This window comes from Sphaeramia orbicularis, chromosome 19 (genome assembly GCF_902148855.1).
Source record: "Sphaeramia orbicularis chromosome 19, fSphaOr1.1, whole genome shotgun sequence".
Classification (NCBI taxonomy): domain Eukaryota; kingdom Metazoa; phylum Chordata; class Actinopteri; order Kurtiformes; family Apogonidae; genus Sphaeramia; species Sphaeramia orbicularis.
The window spans coordinates 31,275,703-31,299,646 of NC_043975.1; the positions used below are offsets into that span (position 1 = coordinate 31,275,703).

A 23,944-nucleotide genomic window follows, 5' to 3' on the forward strand; every position below is an offset into this window, starting at 1 on the left:
ATCGACTTATTCTTTCTTATTTGGGTCCAGGACAGAAGAGGTTTAGGAGCCCCTGATCAGATAGAAAGCTACTTAGAGAATTAAACTGGGGCAGGGACTCTCAGAACTTTTACCACACAGGATTAAAATTGAGTTCATTTAATCTCATCGTGGGACTGGAGGCGCACCAGTAAACTTTTCCTTGTACAGGGACCCACCTCAAATACCCAAAACAAATTTTCGACCCAGTTTCCCAAACTGCAGGTCCAAGAAAATGGAAAATCTAAGGGAATGGACTGGCATATTAGTGTGTTGTTGAGCTCATATGTGGGTTTATTTCTTTTAATAAGCATGAAGACAAAGAGTAATTTCTTCTATTTTTTTTTTCTTTAGTTGCCAATATACAGAAAAAAAACGAAAAATTTTGGTCTTAGTGAAATTAAGATAGGCAGCCTCTTTGTTTCTCCTGCCTGCGTTGCCAGATATGCAGATCTTAGGCAAAGTTTTGGCCAACAGGCAGATAATCTTGTTATGGAACAATTAACGCTGCTGTATTGTTGAAATTAAACTCAATTCCTCACACAGAGGCATTCAACACAGCACCTGGCAAAACGAAACATCAGCGTAGATCATCAACATCCTTGTATTGGAACTAAGCTTCAAAGCCACAGTCTTTTAAATCTTCACCTTTTGCTAACTTTATACAAAAACAGCATCAGAGATTTTAACTGCATGTTCTTTTATCTGGCAGAAGTTCATAAACCCATAAGGTGCATCTTTAGTTTTGTAGCTGTTGTTTTTTCACAGAGGCATAACTAACTCGATAAGGCACGACTATGACAGCTTGTTGTGAGAATTAAGCTCAAAATGTATAGCCTCAGCACAGGTAAAACACTGAGAAACTTTAAAAGATATTTACAACTATGACTTTGTTAAATAAAGTGAACAAAATGACTTGGGTTTTGTAGTTTTTTTTCTTAGTCTCATACCTGTGATAACACAACCATGAATGTACTTTTTTTTTTTTCTATTTTTCACACATATTTTGGTTCAGTAATGTAAATACTGTTGAATCAGTTTGTTCTAATTTGGTATCAGCCTATTTGTTCTTTGTCTAGGTTTGAAAATGACTTCAAACAATGTTAACCCTGTAAAGCCTGAACCATTAAATTATTGACAGAAAATTCCAGTTCTTTGAAACTGGAGCCTTTATTGGTTCTTTTGAACAACCAAAAAAACAAAAAAGTTTTTAAATACCAATTTCCATGTGGGTGCTTCTATGAAACTGGTCCCTAAAAACAGGACATGGGGGTAAAAATTCAAACCAGATGTAGACAAATGTTGTGAAGCAAGTTTGGAAGCACTTTGGGTCTATTTAAAAATAAATATTTATTGTGATAAGAGAAACTATTTTTCAGATACAACACATTTTTATATTATTTCACATTATATTTAATACAAAAATCTGTATGTAACATGATCAAAAGGACACAAAAATTACAACTACTTTTTTAAAATATCTTTTTATTCTTTCACATTGAACTAATTATGCAAGGCAGTGTTCCACAAAAATGACAACTGTTGCAAAATCATTTGCAATTTATATACGTTTAACTGGGCAGGTTCCGCATGTAATGCAAGTGGACATGATGGGTTATATACAAAACCTGGAATGAGACTGACAATTCATGAAAAACCTGCATGTCTGAGTAAGAAAAACCACTAGGATCATCAAATTTAACTCAGTGTCTTATTTATAGTGTTATTTATAGTGCTATTTAAGATCATTTCAAGCCATGTTTTCCAGATTAAATGCACTGACGCCTAGGTAATTTTTTCATGTCCCGACTTTCGTTCTATTTTTGGCCCCAATATTTGATTAAAAATTCATTAATTTTAGGATGGCTCAAAAAAAAAAAAAAATTCAGTTTTAAGTGCATCCTTTGACAAAAAAAAGAAAGAATTTATAGCCAGACTATAAAATAAAAGGTAAAAATACAAAGATATGGTCCTGTTTTGACTTTGAAATCAGAAAATGATAAACATTTTTTTTTTTTTTTTTTTTTATAATTAACTGTTTTCAATCACTTGAACAATAATGCAAACATATGAAAACAGGCTTGTGGACATAGTGAAATGATTTTTTTTTTTTTAAACATATGTAATGAAATAATTATATAATGACAGCAGATTTGTTCTATTTGTATGTTTGTTGATTCATAGCATTGTAGGGTCTTTAATATTGTTTTTACATGTGAACTTGCTTTGTTCTGTAAATGTAGTTCTTATAGATATACAGTATTGTGCAAAAGTTTTGTTGTTTTTGCAGGGTTGAGAGGAGCATATATATATTTATTTCTCATTTTCTTTTCTTCAGATACAACAAGAAAAGGCAGGAAATATGTGCACAGCCTCAAAAGACACACAAAAACTAAACTAAATGTGTTCTAAAATCTAAAGTCAGTAATTAGATGCCTGACAAGTGTCATACCTACTAATATTATTGCTTTTATTTGTTTATTTATCTATTTAATCTCAGATTGGGATGCGCTACCCGGGACTTTGTAGGGTGGGGGGTGGTATGGGGTGGGAATTGTTTATATGTTATGTGAAAAATCCAAAAGTATTGTTTTTTTCTTGTATGACAATCACTTTTTTTTTTTAACCTTGATTCCAATGAAAAGAACATTGGGAGAAAAAAAAATCACTAATTAGTGTGACCTCTGACCCCATGACAAGAAGCAGCACAAACAATTAGAAACATCCAACATGTGTTGAATGAACCCTGGTGTAAAACATCAGAAAATGTATGTAACAAACCTCATATAGTCTGAACAAATGCCATGAAATGAATTTATTTGTTAAGCGCAAAGGGTGGTCACATTAAATACTACCACTTTAATTTATAGAAGCTGTTTTATTCCCCAAAACGTTTGATTTTACTGCTGTACATACTTCACATTTATCCAGAGTGTATCTTTATACAGACTGAGAAATGCACATGTACGGAAATTAAAACTTCAGTAAACCAGCAAACTTAATGTTGAAATAAGACTTTTGCACAGCACTGTATATTATCCGCAGTCACAGAGACCTGTATATGACCAAAAATGTAGTAGACAGAATTTAAAGACAGCACTGTTTGACATAAAGGGCATCACTGTGCTGGTGCTGCTTTAAAAGAATAATGTAAACAGCTCATGTATGTGACATTTTAGTGCAAAAAAAAAAGCCTTTTCACAGGGGATTGTTAGGTTTTGAATGCAACATTTCATTTGAGCATCGAGGTGACATTTCTGTCTCTTAACACTTGGTATTTGGCTTGAGCTTTGATGCAATGAGCCAAATTCAACCACCAGAGTGCAAACCATCACAACAAATTGAATAATTGGATGTATTCAGTCATATAATGTATAGAGATATAAATACTAGGTTCCGTACAGACAGGACCAAGGTGAGGATTACGCCCCCATTTCTACCGTAAATTGAAGAACTCTATAGCCTGCTATCTGTCGGAAAAAAAATGAAAAAAAGTTAACCTTGCTCACATGAGTAAAGCTAATTCAATATGACATCTTTCTAATAGGTAGTCTCGGAGGATGGATCCATGTACAGAAGGAGCAGATACCAATACGTAAATGTTAATAAAGCAATTGTAAGGGCAGAGGGATCTGTAGGTAAAATTAGAAGAGGACTAGAAGAGTACCTTGGCTTACAATGCTAATCATCTAAACAGACCGATGGAAGGCAGGGCTGGGAAATAGAAACCATTATGTCTATGCAGCTATCAACATTAAAGGTGGGGTAGGAGATCCTGGAAAAATGGTTCGAGCGAGCTACATTTTGAAAATACACAATTCAAAAGATCAAACCCCTTTCTTCAGACTTCACACCTCCAGAGTACCAGAACACGCAATGCTTGTTCCTGAGGGTTCATAAGCGCTGCACAGTAACAATTCACCCCAATTTATGTTACGCCCTAGTCTAGGGGTACAAAAGGGCATAACATAAAAGTGACTCCCACTCCCGAAGAAGACCGTGACCATATTTGTTAAATCAAAAATGAGCAGCAATTTATTTACTTCAGGGTAAGCGATGCCAAAATACTAAAAAAAACCAACTCAACCACTCTAAACTTCCCTAACAAAATGAAGAAACTAAAATACACAGGTCTAACCTGGACACCTAAATCATAAACAGGAGAAAACGTGACAAAATCAAATAGACTTCTCACCCTTACCTGGTGCTGCTATGAATATATACAAACTAGAAGCACTCGGAGAGCGCAGACCTCCGCCAAGGCAGATCAGTGCCCCAGATTTGGATGAAAATTTCAGGAAATGTTGATACTGGCACAAGGAACAAATGACTAATTTTTGGTGGTGATCAGGGGTGGGGGGGCCACTGATCTGCCTTGGCGGAGCTCTGCGCTGTCTTTTCTAGAAAAGCACTAGAGCGCAGACCTCCGCCAAGGCAGATCAGTGCCCCCCTGACTCCCGATCACCACCAAAAATTAATCATTTGTTCCTTGTGCCAGTATCAACATTTCCTGAAATTTTCATCCAAATCCGTCCTTAACTTTTTGAGCTATCTTGCACACAAACAGACAGACAGACAAACAGACAAACCAACGCTGACAAAAACATAACCTCCTTGGCGGAGGTAACTATGTACAATATTTACAGATAACAGAAGAACAGAAACTGTCGCTCACAAATGAATTCTCGCTATAACACAGACAAACAGGTGCGGCGTTGGTTGGGAGCAGGGTGTAGTCAGGAGCCAGGAACGTTACATTCCCTAGTGATTTATATTAGTGACAAAACAGTTTGCCGGTGAACTTTCCATCGTAATATAGCTAATATAGCCAAGCTCTGGCTTCATTTCCTGTAAGAGTGCTCCAAGCCTTTGAGAACACAGGGGGCGGGGGCAAATGGCAGTTGAGTTTGATAGACATATAACCATTCAATCATTTCGATGGGCCGGTTAAAATGATTGGATGGTGTTTTTTCAGTCCTGTCCGTTCCACAGGTGACTAAATTTTTATGTTTGTGTTAGAGCATTTAATTAATTGGTTGCCATTGGGGTGTGAAGGGGATTTTAAGTAATATAGTAAAAAATGCTCCAGGAAAACATCTCCTACCCTACCTTTAATATATAGTACTAGTCTGCTATGATTTTGATTCCCACTGCTCTGTTCTGGCTGTCCTAATTAATCTCGTTCACTAAAAAAAGATCAAAACTTCTAAGTAAGACATTAAAGCACTCCCTGTAATCCTTATTGTCACAAAATACATTGGACTTTGTGTTATGTCACTGAACTTAAAACAGGCTTCGACTGTCACACAAGGTCATAATGTTTCTCCGGTGAAACCATCCCAGCCCCAAGAATAAAATAGGATTTGGAGTAGTTCTCCTCAAACCTCTGAGTGAAACTATGGCTGAGGTGTGAATTTCACAGCCAGTAAAGAATTTATTTTTTCATGAGTGCGGTCATTGTCACAGTTATTCCAGTGTCAGTGAGTAGCTCCAGGTGATTGAATGAAATCCGAGAAAGGCTCTACAGTCTCGCCAAGCTAATCAGAAAGCCCTGCCTATGGCCGTGTTGGGCCCCACTGAAGGGACCCCAGCTGGGAACAAGAGTCCAGGCAACAGCCTAGAATGGTAAACTAATAATATTTTTATGTGTTTAGGCTGTTTGAGTTTCTGCAGAACCAGTGATAGCGTGATGATCTGAGCTACCGCTGATTCACCTGAAGTAGCAGCATGGGCTTAGAGTTAAAACCTTCTATTTTTTTTTTATTTTTTTATTACAGGTTCCCACAGGGTCTTAAAACGTCTTAAATTTGATACGGTAGATTTTATGTTTTGCTTCCATAAATGTGTTGGCTGTAATGTCTTTAAATGTGTCTGTTAAATGTCGCAGATGCAAAGAAAGTAACGTTACTCGACTCAGTTCCACCCGTTCCAACCTGACAATTAATATTTAAATTAGGAAACAACTATCACTAACGTTGCAGCCCCCTGTGAGGAATGACTGGGAACAGTGGGAATCAAAGTGTTGAAGTAATTAAATACATTTTCTTAAATTCTAGGAGCCATGAATTTTTGCCAGTATAGCCGTGAAATGGGCATTTAATTCTCTTCCAAGTAGGCTTAAAAAAGACTTCAATTTCACTTGTACAAACCTGTAGGAACCATGTTATTCACTTATTTATTTAATTTCATTTCACCAATTAAAAGCTCTTAACAGGGCTAAAATAACTGCTGGGTTGCTATGGCATCTGGCTGAGGCTAAGAACATGCAGCTTTCTTTATTGGTATTAATGTAACTTGTATCCTTTAACATTCCACACCCCTGTAGAATGTCTTGTCCTCTGATGATTTTCCAGTATAAGCTGCACGCTGGCATTTTGACACTTTAATGCATTTTCAATAGCTTGTGTTGGGTCTTTGGTCTTTTTAATATTCAGTGTATGTCTGTACAATAACACACGGAAAATACAAATAATGTAACATTTGGAGCTACAAGGTGACGTACCTTTAAACCACGGGTGTCAAACTCATTTCTTCCAGGGGCCGCATCACTAAATAGCATCATAACCTATAAATAATGACAACTTTTTCTCCTTGTTTTAGTGCAAAAAAACCCATTAAATTATGAAAATATTTACATTTACCAACTATCCTTTAACAAAAAACATGGAAAAACTGAAATTTGTAAGAAAAATAAGTGCAGTTTTAACAATACTATGCCTCAACTTATCATTTATACATGTACATTACACACAATGTTACACAAACATTTGGTAACAAGCATAATATTGTTAAAAATCTGGAGTTTGGAACTAAAATAAAAACAATTTGTCATTCAATTTCTCATTTGCCCAACTCATTGTTCTTTTTGGCAGTTCTTCAAGGTTCAACTGGACTAGTTTTGCTTCAAAAGAGCAAAACTAGTCCAGTTGAACCTAGAAAAATGGAGTTGTCACTGTTTATAGGTTATTATGCTGTTATTGTACTTCAGATCATATGGGTCTGTATGTGGAACCTGAACTAAAATAAGTTTGACACCCTTGATTGTTAATATCTTCAGTGTAATTTTTGCCCTTCCTGCAGGCCAGATTGGACCAGATTGGCCACATGTTTGAGACCCCTGGTTTAAAGGGTTAATAAAAGTGAATCTTCAAACTAACTATCTGCTACTACAACAAAAGCTGCGTAAAAACAAAGGCGTTTATAAGGAGTGCATTAATGGACCTTAGCTCATTGATTCCAGTATTTCTGGTTATCCGACCCTGGTCTAGTAGTAGTAGACCTGGCATTCAATGTGTATGCCAGTGGTTCTTAACCTTGTTGGAGGTACTGAACCCCACCAGTTTCATATGCACATTCACCGAACCCTTCTTTATTAAAAAATAAAATATGATTTTTTTCAAATTCAAGACACAAGTATATGTTTGTTTTACTGGTGCACAAAATGAACCGTGCATTAACATCACTGTGTTCAAAGAACAAAACCAATACAGTGCATGAACTCACAACAAATTACATACCTTTTCACAAAGACATGACCTTTTTTAATACTACCACACTGAAATGGTTTTAATTTTTAACCTTATATATTCCAATAATTAACTTATTTTATTTATGCTATTTATCATTTTTAACATTTTAACACACACCCATCACCTAATTTCCATCAGGCTACAATAATAATGAATATTTACTGCAAATCAGTGTGACTTCTGCTGTTGTCGAGTGTGTGTCTTCACCTCCACCGAACCCCTGAGACTGACTCACCGAACCCCTAGGGTTCGATTGAACCCAGGTTAAGAACCACTGGTGTATGCTGTTGAATTAAAAATGAAAGAGGTGTCAAACATGCGGCCTGGGGGCCAAATCCGGCCCGCCACAGGGTCCGATCCGGCCCTTGGAATGAATGTGTGAAATACAAAAATTACACTAAGATATTAATCATTTTAGTTCAGGTTCCACATTCAAACATATTCAACCTCAAGTGGGCAGAACCAATAAAATACTATCATTTGCTGCATTTGAACAGAGTTTCTATTCAGAAGTTCAGATCTGCACTGTTTCTTTTAAGCTTAAAGTTTTTATCTGTTTTATCTGTTTGTCTGTTTTATCTCTTTATCTGTTGTTTTTTGTTCTTTTCTTTTTTTCCTCATGCCTATACTTTTTATTGCTTCCCTGCTGTAATCCTTTTAATGTTTTATGTAAAGCACTTTGAATTGTCTTGTACATGAAATGTGCTATATAAATAAAGCTGCCATAATAACCTATAAATACTCACAAGTCCACATTTTTCTCTTTGTAAATGTAAACATATGTAATTTTATTGAATTTACACGACAAAAAAACTATTATTTCACAAAAAACATGAATAACCTGAACAAATATGAACACCCTGAAATGTCTTAAGTGCAATTTTAACAATATTCTGCCTGTTACTAAATGTTTGAGTGTTTGTAGATCTATAAATTGTAATGCACACAGACATAACATTGCTCAAACTGCACTTATTTTTCTTAACTCCTTTAGCCCTATCAGCCCACCCGCGGGCCTAAAAAATTATATTAATATTCATCTACTATAAAAATATAATAAATCAGGACAATGGATGTTTTTTTTTCAACTTTTGCTCAAAGTTTAGACCCTAATGTTAATAAAAGTACATCAAAAGTGTATTTTCGTGCAAACTTTAATGTTCAAACATGATTTTTAATCTTTGTGGGGTGAAATATACGCTATTAAAAATCTCCGACACGAACAATTAATTTATGCATATCATCGTCAATCCAGCCGAAAAAAAATTGGCGAGGATAAAAAATTGTAATTTCTCTTTTAGTTTGTTACAGTTTACTCAGGCATAGTAATAGATACAATATTTTAGACAATGGGAATAGATTCTGTGAGGTCTCTAAATGTCCATAGACACCAAGAACATCCATGTAAACCTTATTATTGTGAAGTAATTCTTCATTTACTTTGGGTATGTCTATTTAGGTGTTTTTCCCCTGAAAATATGGTCAGGGTTAAACAGGTTAAGATTTTTCAGTTTGTTATTCACATTGTTTTTAAAGATACTTTGTAGATGTGAACATTTTCATCATGTAATTTAACTTTTTTCACTCTAAAACATAGAGAAAAGTTTGGAGTTGACATTATTTTTTATATTACGATGTTCTTATTTTAGTGGTCGGGCCCACTTCAGATTAAATTTGGCTTAATGTGGCTACCGAACTAAAATGAGTTTGACACTCCTGCTCCAGAGTCTCAGACGCAGACTGAAAACAGAGCCCACCTTTCATCACCTTTCTTCACATTTTACTAACAGAGTTTTATGTAAATGCAGATAGAGGCCTGATGGGAAAAAAACAAAACATGTGGTTGTAACATATTTTTGGGTGATTTTCTGCAACATCAAGGAGGGAAACCTTAACCTTTTCAAGCAGAGCGGTCACTACAGTGGATGGCTCTTCTACAGCTGTTCTCTTGTATATTCATGGGTTTTGTTGTTTTATTTCCATATCAGCCAACACAGTGGACGCTTATGCACCATCCCATACACTGTAATTCATACAATTACTGTAGCTTTGCTGTTCTTGATAAACCTGATCTACAATAACATGTTTGAGTGTAAATCAATTGCTAGTTATTATTAGATTGTAATTAACAGTTTTCTTAACCCATAAGAACCCAGTGCTTCTTCTGTGGCAGTTCCCAAATTAATTTTTCTATGTATTTAATCATTCTTAACTGATTTATCACCATTTATTATAATATTATTGTCTGTGTTTTGTATTTTTTTCAGTGTGAATCATGTATTTTCATTTATGTAATTATCTGATCATGTAGATGTTCATAAAAGCTCAGATTAATGTTGCGTTTTACTATATTGGAAACAGGGAAAACTGAAGAAAAAGTGACTTTTTCAACCAAATCAACATATCATGAATTGCGTACAAATAACATGCCACTTTTAATTGGTGTGTTATCTGTACGTATTATAAGATTTCCACATGTATGTTCACGCCACGTAAATTACCATGTGATTAGCGGTGAAGGTTAGGGTTAGGTGGGTTAGGGTTGGGGTTACGGATATGTAAACCGGAGATCTTGGCGTACATTGACACATGATCAAATGGTGTTGAATAAGAAACGAAATGATGAAAATGCGTACGTATAGCATGCCAAATGCAATAACAACTGATGTGACATATAGCACAATTTCATGAGATCAGTCTGACACAATATATCATTACATGAACATAAAAAATAGCGTCTCCATTTACTGTTATTTAAACTCCATGGGTTTTACTGATGAATCAATGTTGTAGAAGATGACAGTGTTTCTATGTTCACTACGGAGCCTCTGAACGTCCAAATGGGTCATATCTGATGACCATGAAAAGATCAAACTGTATTTTACACCAATTATTTACATGTATTGATAGGATTAGTGGATCAACAGGTTTTAAACATTTTAGATCAGTAGATGGTTTGGTCACCAGTGGCTCTTTGGATCTTTATGGGTTTAACAAAAAGGTGTTTTTTTGCATATTATCTCGATGAAGTGAGTAATAACTAGTATTAGAGCATGATAAAATGTGAGAAAACATTAGATTAGCTGCATTAAAAATGTTTTTACTTCATAGTTTTCACACAGTATATCACTTTTTGTTATTGTGTTTTAAATACATGTTTCTTTGCTTCAAAAATTAAACACATGGTGTCCAGCTGAGTGGATATTTTTTTATAACTACATAAAAAATAAGTCCATTAAAAAATTTCAATCACATAGTATTTTCCTGCCTAAAAAAAGAAAGAAAAAATCTTGACTAAGGTTCCTATAATTCATTCATCAAGGGTTAAAGTCTGAGTGCTTAGAAATGGAATTTAACAGTAGGATATTTTCGAGATCAGGTCAGATGTATGGGAGTTTCATGCGTTAAAAGGTTTTGAAACAGGAGCACGTCTGTTAATGGTCAATCTGCTGAAAAAACAACCAGGACTAAGGAGGTTCTTCCATCATCCAGTGTGACAAACAAGATTTGACATGGCGAGTAGCGCAAGGGTCGCAGGTTCACAAAACACACTCTGTCTGCCTGACCCTTCCCACACATACCCGAGTAAAGCACAGATGAGCCCACACACACACACACACACACACACACACACACACACACACACACACACACACACACACACACACACACACACATAATCCACGGGTATTCCCATTTGCACAGTCAAATATCAACCCATGCTTCTCCACTGTCTTACTCTGAATACACACCACCGGCCGTTTAAAAGCGTCTACCTGCATTTTCGAGCCACTTTAACACATGGCTGAGCAAAGCCTAGTCTTATATAAGGGTCCAACCCCATCCCCACCGCACAAATAAAGTCCACGATCAACAACAGACAGCGGAGAAATCAACATCAGAGCATTTGAATCAACAAAAACTGCAAAATCTGCTGTCTGTTGCACCCACTTTGCATCACCCCCCCACCCACCTCTGATCACCTTTGACTTTCTCCCCTCACTACCTGCCTGAGGAGGCGACAGCTTGTCGTCATTTAAACTAATCGGATGACTCTCTTTCTCTCTCTCTCTCTTTATAATCCGAGACAAACAGGCTGCTGTGAGGTAACCTGCTTTCCACGGGACCAGTGCGCAACTCCGAGACAGGACCGTGACAGGGGCTTCCAGTCTCTACTTGTTGAAAAATGCAACACTGGTCCTCAAAATGGAGAGAGAGAGACAGAGAGAGAGAGAGAGAGTGAAGACTGAATTAAATCCACAGTTCATATAATGATGGAGAGCTGAACATGAATGTGCGCTGGTTGAAGAGTCAGTTTAGGCAGTTTCAGCACCACGGACAGCGAACCCCCTACTTAAAACGCACATCATTATCATCAGTTTAGGCAGTTTCAGCACCACGGACAGCGAACCCCCACTTCAAACGCACATTATCCTTATCATCGTCATCTGAGCCGCAACTTGGCGCATCCTATTGAAAGTACACAAGTCAATATTGTAACGTTGAAAGCCAGCAGACTTCTTCAGAGCATGTTCTGAACCTGAACCTGCAGTTCGTCATCCGTCTGTCTTTTTCTTCTATTTTAGTAACAGCGACAGCGCTTCCCTGCTGCTCACATCCCAACCGCCTCTTCTACATACATTTACCCAAAAGAGCAATTCTCCCATGCAGGGGATATACGGACTGTGCAGCCTATCAAATAGTGTAGAAATAACGCAAAGATGCATAAAAGATCCAATAAATGCATAAAGAAAAAAATGGGGGGAGAGATTCGGGTGGTTAAAGTCATTAATATAAGGAGTAGAGTCTGAAAAAGGAGGACACATTGTACGACTTACCGTGTTATCCTCGTTGAAGCCATATGTTTAACATTCAAATCTACTTTTCCACACACTGTTGCCGTCTCTGGGCCGAGGTAAGACACAGCCCGAAGACAAAATCCAGGAAATAACATCCACACAACTCATCCACCCGCCCGGATAAAAAAAAATTAAAAATTAAAAAATAAAAAAAATAAGAAGAGCGACCCCACTTTCTGTCTTTCCTTTTTTTTGTTTTTTGTTTTGTTTTTTAGAAGGGGTGGACTGAAAATATTCTTCTTGTGTTCGCTTCTTGACGACTGGGAAAAAATTAGTTTATTTTAATATTCAAGTCACAAAAACAGATTGCACTGTTGTAGTCTTCATGTAGTGAAATGATCTTCCTCTTCTTCTTCTCTGGGCTTCTTTTAGTTTAAAGTCTCCGGTGTGGGACTTAGCAGGTAACTAGGAGCTGTGTGGGAGCTCTGTAACAGTATATCTCCTCTAGTATTCCCCCTTGCTTTCTCATCCAGAGTGAGGAAGAGAGAGAGAGAGGGGGGGGAAGGGAGGGGGAGAGAGAGAGAGAGAGAGAGAGAGAGAGACGATGCAGTGTCAGAAAGGGGGGGTTTTGTCTTAAGGCAGCCATGCATTCACCGCAGGAGCTGCAGCGACGTTGATCGGTGCACCCCCATAATCTAATTAGAGTGTGTCCACGGACGGCAAGAAGCAGCGTGGATTACCTGCTGGATGCTCTGCTGTCTGCGGCTCGGCTCTGGTCTTTGCGCCCCACGGTGGAGACGGAAGTATGGGAGCACTATTAGACTATCTAATCAAATTTTTAACTCATCAGTAGCCAGCCACTCTCAGGAAATTAAAAAAAAAAAAAAAAAAAAAAAAAAAAAAACAGAAGAAGAAAGTAGACTGGTGCGTTTTTAAGATACACCCTGAGAAGTAAGGAGGATAACTGGAACTCCAAATGTGTATTTATTTGAATTATTTCTATTTAATTTGTGCTACAGGTGCAGTTTAACCCATAAAGACCCAAACATACACTGTAAAAAATGACTGTAGAATTAACACCAAAAGTTGTAAAACTGCAACATAAAAAAAACTGTAAGTGACAATACAATGCCAAGTTGTTTATTTGGAAAGATTTTTGTGTTAATTAAATTAAATATAGCTGTACTTCTTACTACATATGTGAACAAAACCAGATTTGTATGTAGAAATTGTGTATTTCTATCATTTTTAGAAAATAAAACTGCAAATTGAAAAACAATGTATGTGGTGCTGTTTAAATTGCAAGACCATACTGTTGAAATAACAGCATATTTGCTTTTTTTTTTTTTTTTATAAAAAAAGATACAAAAAAGTAAACATTTAACAATTTAACATCAATGGGTTGGTAGAGTTGGCAGAGCGGCTCGTTCAATAACCAAAGGGGTGGTGGTTCGAATCCTGGCTCCGACTGTCCATATGTCCAAGTGTTCATGGAAGACACTGAAGCCTAAATTGCTCTCAGTTGGACCTGGTGGATTTGGTAAGTGCTTTGGACACCATGAAGGTGGAGAAAATGTGCTAAATAAGTGCAGTCCATTTACCATTTAAATCCAATGTTAAATATACATGTTTAAACTGTTAAATCTACGTTATTCTGTAAATATGTTTACAGTTGGATGTGTTTTTTACAGTATTGTTCTGGAAACCAGAGCTGCCAGTTTTTTTCCCATAAAAACAACAGGATTTTTTTTACAGTGTACACTATACTGATCTAAACTGTTAATCCACTAATCCTATTAATCTATGTAAATAATTGGTGTAAAATACAGTTTGTCATCTTTTCATGGTCATCAGATATGACCCATTTGGACGCTCAGAGGTTCTGTAGTGAACGTGGAAACACTATCATCTTCTACAACATTGATTCACCAGTAAAACCCATGGAGTTCAATAAATAGCAGTGGATGGAGACAGTTTATGTTCAGTTAATGCTGTATTTTACTGAAAAAGTCACCTTTTCTTATTTATTTTCTGTTTTGATACAATAACCTTTGACTTTACTCTGAGCTTTTTATGAACATCTTCATGATCAGTCAATTAAACACAGGAAAATAGATATTTTCCTGGAAAAAATGAAAAATTCAGAGGAAAATATTATAATAAATGGTGAAAAATCACGTAGGAAAGGATAAATAGAGAGAAAAATCCATTAGAGAACAGCCAAAAAAGTCACACTGTTATTAATATTATTATTTTTTAATTCATTTATGTTTTTGAATGTGTTTATCTGGTTTATTCCTTTAGGGGTGGGGGGGTGAGAAGAGTGCACAAAGGAGAATTGCAAAATGTAAGACCCAGTATGACTAAATTTGTACTGTATCGGGATGATTTTCTTTTGTGAAATAAAAAGATTACAAAAAAAAAAAGTCACACTGGCTCCTTAAGGGGCTTTAAGGTGAGTCAGTGAAATACAAAACACATGGCGGTAAATGTTGGACACTACCAGGGCTGTGGTGAATTCAGACTGGACAATACTGTGTAATATTATGCAATTGTAATGTGAGTCTAACTAAAAAAAAGAAAAAAAGGCATGTTTCCAAAGGGTGCTACCAGGGAATTATGGGAAAATAATCACTCGCTGGGCAACACCACTTCAAAGCCCAAAAACCATGCAAACCCTAAAAATAAACTCTTGTCCACTACAGTACAGAGGACAAGAGTTTCACAGCTTTACTAACAAAAAAAGAAAAAGAAATAATTCAAAATAGATCTGAATAATGCTGTTTCCAATCAAGACAATTATCTACTTTCCTGTGCAGGCGTAGATCAATATTCTGCTAACAACAGACTGTGATTTTGTGCAATATTGACAAGAAAGGTGCAAGCTATCATTTTTGGCAATATTTTATTTTAAAGATAAAAGTACTAGAATTTGTCTTAGATTGATATTCAAATACAAATAAAAGATTTTGACTTTTTGGATGGAAATAGATTGAATTCCTTTTGCCTTTTTCTCCTCTCTCATATACTTCATCTGTTTTGCTGTTAGTGCTGCTGTCCTTCAATGCTCTCTTCACTTCACTTCCTCCTGAAATAACAGCAAATAGAAGAGGCTGGCTGGCTTTCATTCTGTTTTTTTTTTGCTGAAAACAAAAGTAATACAAAGAAACAAATATGTTTATTAAAACTTTGAGCAAACATGGCGATAGCTTACTAATTTCTGTAAAAAAAAAAAGATTCATGTTCTATTATTCTCTGTCAATCATAGTCCCTTAGAGTGGTCATCAGTTTTGTCCCCTTTACAGCGCCCCTGCAGGAGTGAAACCTGAACCAGAACCTTCATTTTAACATATTTTACACGTGACCAAAATCCAAAATGCCACCATGTACACGCTGGACCTTTAAATTATATTTTTTTGCGCTTAGATGATTACAGAGAGTGATACTTTCATTCTATTAAACAATGAAATATAAAAAGGAGGGTTAGCTGTGCAACTGCCTGGTTGTTCTTTTTTGTGGAGGAAGTTCTAAACTAAACTGAAATCACCCCAAAAAGTTGCCTGTTGCATTATGATCCTATGATATGCCGTGTCTCCTGTGGAATTGATCTCTTGGTGTGGCGGTGTGTCATGGGGGGTTGGACAGTTTCTGTTCTGCATTTTTAAGGAAGGAAAATAACTCCACTGCAACAGCATTTAATAATTTAATAACATTCAATAACGAAAACAGTATTACTTACTGAGTCATGATCCACTCAATGATAGTGCACAGGTTTTGTTCATGCACTTAATTCTTCTTGGTTTCGCATAAAAGAGCCCCATAGAGCTCTACTGTATGGAAACTCTGCTGGGTGGTGGCCCCCCTATTATGGTCCAATCCACAGATTAACATTAGGATAACTTTATTTGAAACCCTCAGCTTTCGTTATAGCAGCTGCTCAGTGTAGAAAAAAACCCCCTTCATACGCCGATCTTTTGATTACCTCAGAAAGGTGCAGTGTCACGTACAATTTTTACCAGCATTTTTGAACTTCTGGTGTTTCCGCACATGTGCACTAAGTGGGTAAATTTGGTACAGCATGCTGGTTTTACACCTGTTTTTATTATTATTATTATTATTATTATTATTATTATTATTATTATTATTAATAATAATAATAATAATAATAATAATTTATTAAAGGCACCTTTCTTGGTACTCAAGGACACCGTACAGTAAACAGGAGAGTATAAAACCAGCAATTAAACAGAGCAAAAAGCAAAAGACAGGTTAAAAACTGGACAATGCAATTGTGGTCACATAGAGAAAGCGGTTCTAAACAGATGAGTTTTGAGTTTGGATTTGAAGAGAGGGAGTGAGGTGGTATTTCCACCCCCATTAACTGTGTAGTTTTCATTCATTCATTCATTTTCTGAACCTGCTTTATCCTCACTAGGGTCACTGGAGCCTATCCCAGCTAATTATGGAAAGGCGAAGGCGAGGTACACCTTGGACATGTCTCCAGTTCATCCCAGGGCTGAACATATAGAGACAAACCATCACTCACATTCACACCTATGGACAATTTAGATTAACCAGTTAACCTATCAGTGCATGTGTTTGGATGGTGGGAGGAAGACAGAGTACCTGGAGAGAACCCACGCAGACCCGGGGAGAACATGCAAATTCCACACAGAAAGGTCCCACCCCCATCGACTGGTGTTGGAACTGAACCCTGTCAGGCACGAGTGCTATCCACTGCACCACCATGTCGCCCTGTGTACTTTTAAATATCCAAATAAAGGGAAATTTACTGTAGGAAATGATAAATAAACAGGCTAAATTCAGTCCAACAGATTTCACTACGTTTACATCAAGAAGAATGCGGTTGTGCATGCCCGACAGTTTGGAGCATGTGCATAATTCTTACGGGAGTAAAAAAAAATGTGTGGCTAAAAATTGTGTAGTGGCACAGAGCCTGCACAGCTCCTTATTGAAAATAGTAGGTCTACGCTTTGCTATACCGATAATAAGTCTAATGTGACGGTGATGATTTTTTGCATCAGTTGTCTGGTGCCACGGCAAAACCTTACCAGCAGAAATGTTAATATATTTTATCTTAACAATTTCATCAGAAATAAGAGAAAATACCTCTATTTATGTCATAAACTGTAGTGAATTCATTAAACTGTACAAATAGTTACAATATAATGCATACTGTTAAACATTTTGGTGAATAATTAAATGCCTAAAACGTATGAACTACAAATGAAATCTACTATCTGTATAAGTTGTAATCATTCTGGCACAGGGGATGATGTAGAATTCTTGCTGGCGAGAGAAGCACAGTCAGTGACTTTAAAAATAATTACTTTGAACTGAACTCCTGCGAACAGTGTATAAAGTTGATAATCCATTTTTAGCACGAGTTAACGACTTTCTCAAGTCACTGTGGGAAACTTTTATGAAGTCCCATCCTGGTGCTCTAATAGTCTCCATATAATTATTTTTTAGCCGTCGTTGTTTTTCAGGCAGTTGGAAAGGGTTATTTATCCCACTGGCCAATATATGTCCCTAAAGTACATTTCTTGATTTAAAAAAAGAAAATATAGCAACACAGCAATGATAGCATATGCTATCAGATTGCAGTGAACATTAACCTGACTTTGCCATTCTGTGAGGCTGTGAGTAAGTAATCCTTTACCCACTTTCTTCAACCGGCTTTACTCCACATGTATTAGGCAATATCTGTGATGGAGAAATCAGAAAATTTAGGTTTCACAAGAGTGGGTTAAAGTAGACTTAAGTAGTTCACTCATCTGTAGAAGCGTGTGCGTTTAGCGAGGGATATGAAAACAGAACAGGCTGAAAGATTTTCATTTAGTTGGAGCATCAAATTGCAAACTGTCAGCTTCTCCTCAATCCAAATGTAGTCGCGTTTATTTCCAGACCTCTTAAACAAATAGACTAAAATCATTTACTTCAAATCTTATTCAAAATTTACTCAGCTGTTTGGAAAGTTATGATGCAAACACAATATTTCTTGTGAGTCTTCGTAAATGTAATAGTTGATTTATGCCTTTAACCCTTAACTTTTTAACCCTGTAAAGCTTGAACCATTAAATCATTGACAGAAAATTCTGGCTCTTTGAAATTGGAGCTTTTATTGGTCCTTCTGAAGAACCAAAAATGTTTTTTTCAAATATCAATTTCCATGTATGAGTTTAAATTTTGTATCATATTTGATATATCAGGTCTCAATGCTCAAATATGATTATTTTTGAACAAAAAAAACCCCATAATAAAACACAAACATGCCTAACAAATTGGTAATTCATTTTCAAAATTGGCAAAGTTCTACCTCCTTCTTCATTAATGACAATCATGTAGTGTCACTGGAAAGGCCCCTGGTGTACGAATTCCTCCCCCCCGGTGGATTACCTGTTGCATGTATCTAATTGCATATATCAAGTTGTTCAAGAAAAAAAATATCACACTGATCATGTAGAGGGCTTCAAAACTCATGTATTAAATATGATACGTTTGGCGTTATAGGGATAAAACCTGACGTGTCATCGCTGACACACCCTGTGCATATGCAGTTTGGATGGCTGTAAGTCTTTCACTGTTTGTGGAATTGGAAAAATTCCTACGGTTTCTGAAACCTGAGACGATGCGTTTTATAGGTTTTATTGGGTCATTATGGTAATTTCACTCATGCCTGTACTAGAAGCTGGAGACGAAGCAGTTTTAGCAGAATTATAACATGCACTAAATTGTAAATGATTGCTAGATTTCAAAAGATCTGGGGAAAAAGAGTGCTCTGGGAAAATGAGCAAACGGACTCACTCACAGCATATTTTCTAACCTATTAGTTAGTCAAAATAAGAAAAAAAGTCCAGACAGACCATTTTGGGCTTAGGGTTTAAAGGGTTAAAGACCCAAACATCCACCTGTGACCAAAAGCATCGAATGATTTAAAATGTCCTATCAATGTATGTTTACAATTAAAATAAAATACAGTTTTTAGCTTTTCACTGGCATCAGATGTGTCTTTTTTTTTTACATTCAGAGGCTCCATAATGAACATGGAAACACTGTCGTCTTCTGCAACATTGACTCACTAATAAAACCCTTGTAGTTTCACAAATGATAGTGGTTGTAGACGATTGTTTTTACACTCAGTAAATTATGTGTTTTGCTGAAAAAGTCACTTTTTCTTTAGTTTTTCCTATTCTGATATAATAACCTTTGAATTCACTCTGAGCTTTTATGAACATCTGCATCATCAGTACATTAAATCTAAGAAAATACCTGATTTTTACTGAAAAAAGCTAAATGCAGAGGATAATATTATAAGTAGAAGTGATAAATCACATAGGGAAGGTTAGATGTAGAGAGAAATTCATTTGGAAGTTGCCACAAAAATAGTGCAAAAAGTAAAAAATGCAGTAGATTATTGACAGATAAAATCCATCTTGAAGTCTTTACGCTGATTTGTTTTGGTGTAAATAGTCTCTTCAGTCAGAGTAAAATCATATTTTACGATGAACTAAATGTTTCTTCTAAGAATGGAACGACTTTGAGGCAGTGATGAAGCTGACTTAATACTCCCTTGCAGCTTGTCAGTCATGCTTTATCTCTTCCTAATAAAATGTGATAAGAGTGACACCGGTAATAAGACCATCTGCTCTATATCTGCTCTATTAGATGACTGATATGTTTCTTAGGTTTTGAGCTGATGGTAAAGTTCGGATGTGATAAACGACAGCAGAGAGCAAGTGCAGTTTATGAACTTCTTGGCTATGAATCTACCCCGTCTTCTCCCATCGCTCTGGGATTTTAAAAAAATAGTTATTGCACTTACTGGATCTGACGCGCAATATATATATAAATATATATAACTAGCAGTTACATCACCTGTGCACTGATCCGGTGAAATTGTAAATAAATGGACTGTTTTGGTGGTCCTAGTAGTCTGATGTGGGTGATTACAATTGAATGTAATTGTAAATCTGATTACATAATCAAAGGATTGAATTTACTACCAGTAAAAGGGGCTTTCAGGCACCGGGCCAGGCCAATTATAGCCCATACACCAGTGTGATCTTACCTGTGTGTCCATCTGCTCTGCTTCGCTCTGTGGGATTACACCAAATCCTATTGAGCTCCAGGAATGGCAGCCAAGATCAGTAGGCCTGAACTAATCATGACAAACCACCACCGCCACAAGAGAGGTTTGTCTTTTAGCAACGAAGCTGCAAGATGGATAAAAAGGAATCATCAGCGGAGGATTATTAATGCTCATCTGTGACTGTACAATTAGAGGATGGTGTACTAAATATCAGATAATGGTGGTATGGCATTTATGCATGGGGCACAAAGCAAGACAGTCAATCACATAACCAAAGGAATAAAGCTTATTTGATTGATATATATATATATATATATATATATATATATATATATATATATATAAATATATATATATAAATATATCGATCTATAAAGAATAAATTCTCTGAAACTGGAGACATTGCAAACAACAGTTGATTTCAGTAGCATTTCTACTGAAACTCATCAAGCTCCTTTTAACCACATCATTCTGGTGGTTGTTTTGCAGTCATTTTACATGCAGGTCACTTTATTTCCATTTATATCTTCGAAAATGAGCATACTATACCGGAACAAGGAGTCATGATTGTTTGCTATCACTAAAGGAAATTGCTGCCTGGCCAACCAAACCCTTTTTATTTAGAGAAGCCTGCCAAAACCAGAGCAGGCTGCAAATAAATGGTATTTCTATACAAACAATCAGACACCATCAGAAGGAAAGTAAATACAAAACACATTGCCCTCCAGAGTGGTCTTCATGGCTAAGTGCATGTTGGTGGACTAGAGATTGAGACTCAGGTTAAAGCTGTTATTTTCTTTAAAGTAACCTTAACATTCTTGTAAAAACACGGTACGGTGTGTGCATTGGCCTCATGTCAGAAACTGAATGTATGCTGCTTTTGTAAGACACTGCAGGAATCTGAAATATATTGAGCTGCAGAAGAGGTATGATAATAAATTCTGTTAGGGAACAGAAACCGTTAAGGGTTCATTCATCACCAAAATCAAATAACAGAATTAAGAACGAGAACAGATGCTAGGAAGCGTAAAGACAATTACAAACAGAAACTAAGCAAAGAGAGAAAAACAGAGCCAGAAAGCGAAAAAAAAAAACCAACATGAAAGAGAAGACTATATTTATTCTGCCTGTCATTGTTAAATCCATCTAGTGCTGGAGCCCTTCCTAGTTCATTTGAAAGAGCAGATGTTAATAGCTTAACAGGGCTAGGCGGTGAGTGTTTAATTAGGTCTGGGAAAAATGATTTATTCAACACATCTGGGCCCATAAAACAACACTCTCTGGACTCTGTCCTTTATGACTCCCAGGCTGGATTTTCTCCCAAAAGCTGAAAATAAAACCGCCTGTCTGGTGCAGCTTGAGTTTTCAGTCATGACAAGCAAAGTCTCTTCTAGACAGTGTCTGTGTCCTGTAGTGATGTCATATCTCCTGAAGGGAAATGAGAACAACTGCACCTAGTGGGAGGAGAGGAACAGTAGGAGGTGTGTCACTGACGATCAAGCAGCGCTGTACAGTTTTAGTGTCGAGGATTACCGGGATTTGTGCGTGTCGCCTGCCTGCTCAGACCACATCAAAGCCACACGGCGCTAGGTTCAGTTCGGCTCGGCCCTTTTATGGATGACAGCTCTGACTTTGATATTTCCCTCACGCAGGAGAAAAGAAAATACAAATTTCCCCAGACAATATATATAAATATATATATACGTGGACGTGCATGTGTGTGTGTAGCTGTGATCAGAACCTCCGTGCAGTAAATGATCACTGAGCCATCACAGTGATACATGAGTGTGGACGGTGGTGGCGCTTTATGCAGGGGCTTAGAGGTAAACGTGGAAGTGGACAGGTGGTGAGGTGGAGAGAGAGAGGGAGCGAGAGAGAGAGAGGGAGAGGGGAGGTGGTCAGACACTGCTCTGGGAAAATGAAAGGGAAGACACACATGCACTCTGTTCATTGTGAAGAAAAAAAAAAAACCCATAATACCCACATGGTCATGGAGCTCAGTGTGTGGCTTAGAAAGGAAAACAAACTGGCAGCAGGACCAATGGGAACAGAAGAACAGGAAATTATAACTTAATGTTTTTACTATATGATTACAAAATCATCTTCTTACATTTTTTAGTCTTGTTGCTCTTTTTACTCCTCTTGCTGCCTCTTTTACATCAATTTCATCTTGATGTGACCTTTATGTTATTTTAATGTAGCCACTTCTTTTACATTATTTTCATCTAGTTATGTTTGTCATGTGTGATATGAATTGATGGAGACTGATGATGTATCATTGTTACATCCATTTAGGTAGAAATCAGTCTTAATGTGTGATATGCAGTGATGGGAAATAAAGATGATCAATAACTCCCCTGAAAAGCAGTCAAATTAATGTAAAGGAGTATATGACATGTCATGCTGTGTTATGTTATGTTATATTATGTTATGTTATGTTATACTATGCTATATGTTATGCTATGTTAGGAGTAAAAGTAAAATGCCCTAAAGAGAAATACTCAAGCACATTTCCAGAAAACAAAGTGGCAATTTCAGCATTGAACACATGGTCCAAATATGCATTTCCTTGCCTTTTTTCTACAAAGTCAACCTTCACCTCCCACCTGTACCATCTAAATTTGTTGTCCCAACATTACATTAATCATTACTCTAAATCAGTGGTTCTTAACCTGGGTTCGATCAAACCCTAAGGGTTCGGTGAGTCAGTCTCAGGGGTTCGGTGGAGGTGAAGACACACACTCGACAACAGCAGAAGTCACACTGATTTGCAGTAAATATTCATTATTATTGTAGCCTGATGCAAATTAGGTGATGGGTGTGTGTTAAAATGTTAAAAATGATAAATAGCATAAATAAAATAAGTTAATTATTGGAATATATAAGGTTAAAAATTAAAACCATTTCAGTGTGGTAGTATTAAAAAAGGTCATGTCTGTGAAAAGGTATGTAATTTGTTGTGAGTTCATGCACTGTATTGGTTTTGTTCTTTGAACACAGTGATGTTAATGCACGGTTCATTTTATGCACCAGTAAAACATATGCCTGTGTCTTGAATTTGAAAAAAATCATATTTTATTTTTTAATAAAGAAGGGTTCGGTGAATGCGCATATGAAACTGGTGGGGTTCAGTACCTCCAACAAGGTTAAGAACCACTGCTCTAAATGGACATTCCCCTAATCTCTCCACTAACATGGCACAACAATTAGTGTGTGCTTTACTTATCTTTGCAGATACCAATCAGTATCATGTATCAATAACACATACAGTATGGTCAGTCAGGTTGTGAATGTATAAGACCAGTTTTTCATGCATCACATGTTATTTAAAAACATGATTTTTTCTACTGTTTATGTGATGTCTTTTCCATTTCCATCATGCTATGAATAAGATGGCTTTTCTTTAAACATTTAGACAAATTTTACCCAGATAATAATTAACCAATACCCATTTTATATTATACTGTTTTAATAAAATTAATCAA

The 23,944-nt window shown here is 36.5% G+C and overlaps 1 protein-coding gene across 1 annotated transcript in view; it reads right to left on the reverse strand.

Moving 5' to 3' along the window:
- Positions 1–13,006, reverse strand: part of LOC115410209 (protocadherin-15-like) — a 409,909-nt gene extending 396,903 nt beyond the window's left edge. The window contains exon 1 of the mRNA XM_030121717.1: positions 12,386–13,006. The gene's annotated coding sequence lies outside the window, so the exon portion shown is untranslated. The remainder of the gene's footprint in view (positions 1–12,385) is intronic.
- Between the last annotated feature and the right edge of the window lie 10,938 nt (positions 13,007–23,944).